This window comes from Uranotaenia lowii, chromosome 2 (genome assembly GCF_029784155.1).
Source record: "Uranotaenia lowii strain MFRU-FL chromosome 2, ASM2978415v1, whole genome shotgun sequence".
Classification (NCBI taxonomy): domain Eukaryota; kingdom Metazoa; phylum Arthropoda; class Insecta; order Diptera; family Culicidae; genus Uranotaenia; species Uranotaenia lowii.
The window spans coordinates 287,209,112-287,216,064 of NC_073692.1; the positions used below are offsets into that span (position 1 = coordinate 287,209,112).

The 6,953-nt window shown below is 34.4% G+C and overlaps 1 long non-coding RNA gene across 1 annotated transcript; it reads right to left on the reverse strand.

Annotated features, from left to right (window-relative positions):
• Window positions 1–954: 954 nt before the first annotated feature.
• On the reverse strand, window positions 955–1,820 carry LOC129744526 (uncharacterized). Its single transcript, XR_008736934.1, has 3 exons — window positions 1,549–1,820; window positions 1,358–1,490; window positions 955–1,292 (listed from the first exon to the last, which is right to left on the reverse strand). It is a non-coding gene; the product is annotated as an uncharacterized LOC129744526 (long non-coding RNA).
• Between the last annotated feature and the right edge of the window lie 5,133 nt (window positions 1,821–6,953).

A 6,953-nucleotide genomic window follows, 5' to 3' on the forward strand; every position in this document is an offset into this window, starting at 1 on the left:
TCGTCATGAAGACATCATGAGTGGGAGTGGAGTGCGCCCATCGTGTAGCGAATAGCGTGTAGCGAACGCGCCCATCGTGTATATGATGTCATATACACGATAATCTTCATTTTAGTGATTGCTGGTTGTGGCTAGCAAGCCAAACTGACACCTTTTTTGGAGTGATGATTTGATGATAATTACTATGAAATTTTTTTTTTTCAAACTATTTTGTTTTTTTTTCTTTCTTTTATACATTGAAGAGGGAAAAAAATCAATTTTTTTAAGACAAAAATCATTTTTATTGTACTTCCCAGTTTCGCAAAAACGTGTTGACAAAGTTTACAAAAAATCACACCAGCACACACAAATACACTGACATCGTCTGAACTCGTCGAGCTGATTCGATAGGTACCTATAAAGGTATATCTAAGACCCATAATTAATGATTTCCCAAATCGACCGATAACTATACCTTTCTGAAAGAAAGGCAAAAAGGTCTCCAACCATGTGTTTCAAATAATTCAACGTTTGCCCTGGGAACAAACGTTGGAGTGAAGACAGCGAGAATAGAGTATCAATGATTCTAACATCGAGTCAAATGATCTGTAAAATGTATTATCAAATTTGTATTTATGTTAATTTTTGAAATTTTCAGTTTAGTAAATGGTATGTCGGGCTGGTCTACACGCATAGGCATATCGGTCATGAAAAGAACATATCGCTCAGAATCAATTTAAAAACCGAATGTAAAATAACGAAAACAATGTTTTTCTCAGCACCCTAAGTAGAGTACTGTTTTGAAATGTTGCTATTCATCAAGTTATTTAGAGAAAGGCATACGAATTATGGAATGTAATATTATATTATATAAACTTATAAAATAAGACATTTATCTTTATAATTTTTCATACATAGTAGAACTGTCTCTTGTTTTCGTAGGTAAGCTATAAGTTATATATGGTTAATAGCCGTACAGTGCACTGTTGGAAGCAACAGATAGATATATACTTTTATGTCCATATTTAAAAGATACGGAACTCGATTATTGTAAACTTAAAGTAAATCTTCTGTCGACGTGACATTTTTTATGCAATGCCCACTATTACGAAATGTATGACCTACGGTTTCATATGAAGAATGATGAATTTTTACCATTAGTTACTTGTACCGATATCGGCCATTGGTAAGCACTATGGACTCTTTGGTCTATCCTTCATTTAAATAGATTGCATATGTCTCTGGTTTACCGAAACTTAGTAGCTAAACTGCTTCCTTCGATGAAAAAAATTCTGGGCCATTAGAAGTGATTGCTAAAAATGAACAAAACTAGGGTTTAACTTTAAGGCTTGAGGACGAATAGTAAAATAATACCTACATTTACGTCTTGATGCACAAAGTGCTAAAACTGCCTGCGCAAAAAGAAACTGTATAAACGAAGACCGGGATTTCGTATGGGTTAGCTCCATATTGATACATCGTTTGAACTCCAGAGGTGTAGTTATACGGTGCTGTCAAAGTGAAAAGATGATCAAAACGGAAAATCAATCTAAAGTACTTTTAACTTACTTTGTGATGTAAGACGAAAGATTCTTCTTGAATGCGGTGAAGGTTTTGGCATACGAGGTAATTCGGCCAACGGGCTGTGATCTGCAAAGCCTGGATACATGTACGTAATATTGCTGAACCCTGGAGAATATAAGACCGCTCTGCTTGGCTGTAGGTTCTGCGATAATTGTTGCTGACAGATTCGTTGCAAAGGGTGACTTCGTAATGCAATTTTGTTGGGCATTTTTGCTCTAGGTGTTTTTTTCCTCCGGGAACAGGAACTTGAAGAACATATCCCATCCGCAATTTGTCACCCTTGGTTTTATACTTAATTCTTTTTGGTTCAATTTTCATTTTCAGTAGATACACAAGGAAAACAGTATGCTAATTTCAACCAATCACGATCACTACAACCGATGTTTTGTTTTGATTTTGAAATGTCAAAGACCGTCAAAGGGCGTCAAATGAAAGAAACCCAAGCAGGAATGCACACTTCGGCGAAAAAATACAATTATGAGTTGGTGTATAAACTTATGTTTGAAGCGAAATTTTAGTTCAATTAGGCAGAAACAAATTTGAAATCCTGTTGTTGTCACTTGGAGTTGAAACATATTTACTAGGGGGGATAATATAGAAAAATCAAAACTGTTAACAAATAGGAATAAATTGAACAGAAGCTTGCTTGTATTTGCGTACCATCTCTATTGATCCAAATTTAAAAATTAGATTATTTGGGATTGTAAATTTGAAAAAAATATCTCCATTACCCAAGGGGATACAATTCTCATCTTCTACAGTTTGACTTGCTCTCTTTCAACTGTTTGAGTTTTCGAAGAATTTTTAAATTTTTTCACTCAAATACGATTCACTTTATTTATTCCCCCTTCGAGATTTTCGGAAAACTGAAGGGGGTGACAGATGAAGAATTTCAATTTTGTTCCGGTCTTAATGCGTTCGAAAAAAAAAACATGAAAATAAAATTTAGTAAGAAATAATGTTTCAATAATCGTCTCGAATAAAGCTCGATATGGTGCAGGCACGGTATATATTAAAATTTGAGCAAATTGCTCATTCTTGGGAGAGAAGAAAAATGTATTTCTAAGAAAACTACTAAAGTATGTTTAGTTACCGCAAATAATCATAATTTTATGAAGAATATGATGCGCGGTGCAATCAACAGCAAAGCTTTGTACCGGTAACTGGAACTGAAAGAACAATGCAAAATCTCATTATTTGATTTTTTTTTTATTATATTAAATAAAAAAAATTCAAAATAGACAATATTGCTATAAAATGGTTAATTAAAAATAAGCGTGTGAGAGAAATTGAGATGGTTTGTTTCGTCAGCCCGCACGCGTTCCTTCGTCGTTATCTCCTTCGCAGAGCAACCTTTGCGTTAGGCGAAACATCGAAGTAACAATCGCTTTCGTACCCTGCGGTGTTGGCGTGAAGTACTCATGACTGATACTTATTAATTCGGGGTTGTACCCCTTGGTGAAAACCATAATCAAATAATACCAATTGAAGCTCAGTTTCAAAATTTTTGGATGGTGCGACGTAATGTTGAACCAAAATAACTCAAGAATTAATTAGACTGCCCTTAGTTTTAATTTCCTTCCACACAGCAAAGCAGAAATTCTGCGTGGGAGTGAAAGGTGTCTTTTTTCCCTTGAACGCATCGTTTATGTATAATGTCTCTATGTATGTGTCTATGACGTCATTTATAATTTGACGTCATATTAACGCTCATCTTGATGAGTGATTGCTGGGTGTTGATGGAAAGCCAAATGGACTCGTTTTTTACAGTGATCATTTTTTGATATTTACTATGAAAATTTATTTTTCAAACTATTTTGTTTTTTTTTCTTTCTTTTATACATTGAAGAGGGAAAAAAAACAAAATTTTTAAGACGAAAATCATTTTTATTGCACTTCCCAGTTTCGCAAAAACGTGTGGACAATGTTTACTAAAAATCACACATGCACACACAAATACACTGACATCGTCTGAACTCGTCGAGCTGATTCGATAGGTACCTATAAAGGTATATCTAAGACCCATAATTAAGGATCTCCCAAATCGACCGATAACTATACCTTTCTGTAAGAAAGGCAAAAAAATAATAGCTCAATTTGTTTTTTAAAGTGTAAATTGAGAATGAAAATGAGAATAAACCCGGGCAAAATTCGGGCTTTTCCAATAAAATCCGGGCAACCGGGCCGGATCGGACTTTTTCTAAATATTATATTAAATATCCGGGAAAACCCGGATAAAATAGGGCAATCTGGCAACCTTAGGCTAGAACCATTCCAGTTCATCCGATTTAAAAGGTTTTTCATTCATCAATTTTCAGCTTTGGTCTCCATATTTCGGATGTTGGATCCAACGGAGAATACTGATTCTCCATTTTTGAGAATCTTCGAGCCATTAGTAGGTGTTTAATAAATTGCAAAAATATAGCGTCAAATGGGGCATCATGCAACAAAGGAGTTAGATGCAACAGTTGTATACTACAGCACTTGTTAAGGTTTTATTTTAATATATCTAATGGAATCTAGTTATCTTTTAATGATTACAAAATGATAGTGTCATAGTTTTTGAATGTTTTGATTTTCTTATAAAATCATTTAAAATCCAGCAAATGGTATAAAAACTTTCACAATGTATATGCTGTTAAAAAACTTTACCCAAACGACGCATTGGCTTAACGATTTCACCTGCAAACCTTATATTGGTTTTGTGATTCTATACACTGTTGGTATGAAAATATTTTTCTGAAAATCACCAATTTTATTTAAATTCGTTTATAATTAAGTTAGGAGTCTGGGGTAACATGCAACGAAATGCAAATCAAATTGACATCTTGTAAAACTCTTTTCCATATGCTGGATTATGATTTATTTGCATTGCGCGTTTCTAAACATCAAAATTTTATCCACTCAAACATTTTTTTTTTATTATTCCACCTAGTAAAATTGTTTGTAGTCTTTTTACCCCTATATGTATGCAGTACAATATTCTGCTTTTTCTTTCAAACCATTTATGTCAGAGAAATTGTAAAATTTAGTTAGAAAACAATTAAAAACTACTGAAATTGGAGTTTAATACGTTATGGCATCACAAATTTATCGAAAACAAAAAAATTCAATCGTTAGTTACAACTTAAACCCGAGCCGAGAGTCTAGAATTGACACCAACCAAAAGGTTTAGTGACGGAAAATTAAAAAAAAAAATCGAATAAAACCAAAAATTACAGAAATATGTATTTTTGTGCCAAATGGCCTTTGATACAACAAAAATTTAGATTTTCTTTGTTTTTTTTGGAATTTTCAAGAAAAAAAAAGTGTTTTCAGTTTTCGGCAAAAAAAAAATTTAAAATGCATTTTTAAACGTTTTTATCTTCTTTTTCAAGTTTCATCTAATTAGCCAATAGACTTTTTGAGTGTCTGAACACGAAATAACGATGTAATTCTCTTATTATAGCTGTTCTCTAGGGTTAAATGAGCGTTTTCCTTAAGGTTGCCGTTATGCCCGTATCTCCCCTACATAATAACGAAATTAAAATTAATATTTTATTAATAACTTTTGTTTATTTATAATAAACATCTCGAACTTCCCGCTCGTTAGTAGAACGTGTTCCACGTCTCCTATGGTTGCTATTCCATGATTGGCTGATGCCATTAATTCTGCAAAGAGGTCAAAAGGAAGGTCAAAAGTGTATAAAACTGATGCTCTCTCTCTTTGAGAGAGAGAGAGAGAGAGAGAGAGAGAGAGAGAGAGAGAGAGAGAGAGAAATATTATCAGAGTAAAAAGTTATGGAGGTTCAAAGTCGCCACAATGGGCACAATTTTCCCGTATGTTTGGATAACGTGCCGCTATTAAGCCTACCCCCATTCTGATGCTATAACTCAAAGGTCCTCGAATAAAGAAACAAATCTCAAATTTGTTTCATTTATGTACGGTATCAAGTATTTTTCTAACTTTTAGAACATAGAAACTTTTAATTTCATGCCCTCAGTTGTAAAAATAAGGCTGGGACAAACTTCACATTCTTTTTTTGTAAATCCCCGTCCATTCAATTTTTCTGGAAATCCCGAAGATGGGACAAAATAAAGTTTTTTATTGAAATTTCTGATAAACATTCGAAAAGTTCAAAAATTAGCAACACCGGAAATCGAACCGTTGGAAAAAAATGGCATCACATTTTGTATTTAAGATTTTTCAAATTTTCGATCTAACAGAACTTCAATTTTCGATTTTGAGCAATGAATATTGTATGCAAGTTTGTTGCATGCAAGATTTTATCTAATTTGTTTTCCTGTTTCTCTACCATCTCCCATCGACTAGGGATTCTAGCCGAGAGAGCGCATAGTCGATTGCTTCGGTCTGGCCGCCTTACGGTCAAATTGATGTAACGAGCAGTGCTGCTCAAGCCGAGCAGACCGGTTACACATGGAGGTGTTGCTCTAGGTATATCAAATCTAATCTTATGATTCTGTCTTGGTAAATTTCGAAGACAGAGTTATGAAAGAGATCAATAGCTAGCAAGAACACATACAAAAGCGATGGAGCTCGACTTGTACGCTCGTGTCGGTCAATGATGGTGTAATTGGCTAACGCGCCGTTGTACTGAAGCGGAGATTGCGGGTTCAAGTCCTGTTGGTGAGCCGTTGTATTTTTTTCGAGAAATTCATGATATTTACGACGTATGTTCTTCCTTCTATTTGAGCGTCATGTTTCTTTAAAATGTTGCCTCGCCTTAAAAAAATGTCATACTTAAATAATTTTAATGAAACTGTTTGAAACAGTGAAACTATCTAAATAACTCCATTTTTCGATTTTGGACAACAAAGAATAAAGGGTGATACGGTCAAAATTTGGTCAATGGAAAACGCGTTTAAATCGGTGAAATCGTTTATTTAAAAAATCAAATTAAATTTCTTTTTCAAGTTTAATTAGTATAAAATTTAGAAAAATATTTAGTTAGGCTTCCGCTTTTCCAAATCCGAATTGCCTGGCCTTACGCTTAATCCCTGCCCTGATTTTTTACAGCCAGATTTTATACAGCCACCTTGTCCACACGCTCTTTTTTTTAAACTCAAAATTAAGTAGTTTTGGTTCAAAACAGCACTTCGGTGGCTTCCCTCAACTTTGAGTTTGACTGGGCAATAGCAAAATTAAGTTCTGATAGGCATACTCAATACTAAGTTCGGCAGCCGAACTCGAATTTATCCTTTTTTTCGAGGGTAGCTTATTTTCAGGGAATTGAATGATGATTAAAATTGGTTATACCCGGATGTTGCTGTGCATTGCAATTACAGAGCGGTGGAAAGTCCCGGTCAAAGAAAACTTCCGGATGTTACTTCCCACGGGAAGTAAACAACATCCGGTAGTTTCCGGACATTCCAAGCCGCTCACCATATGA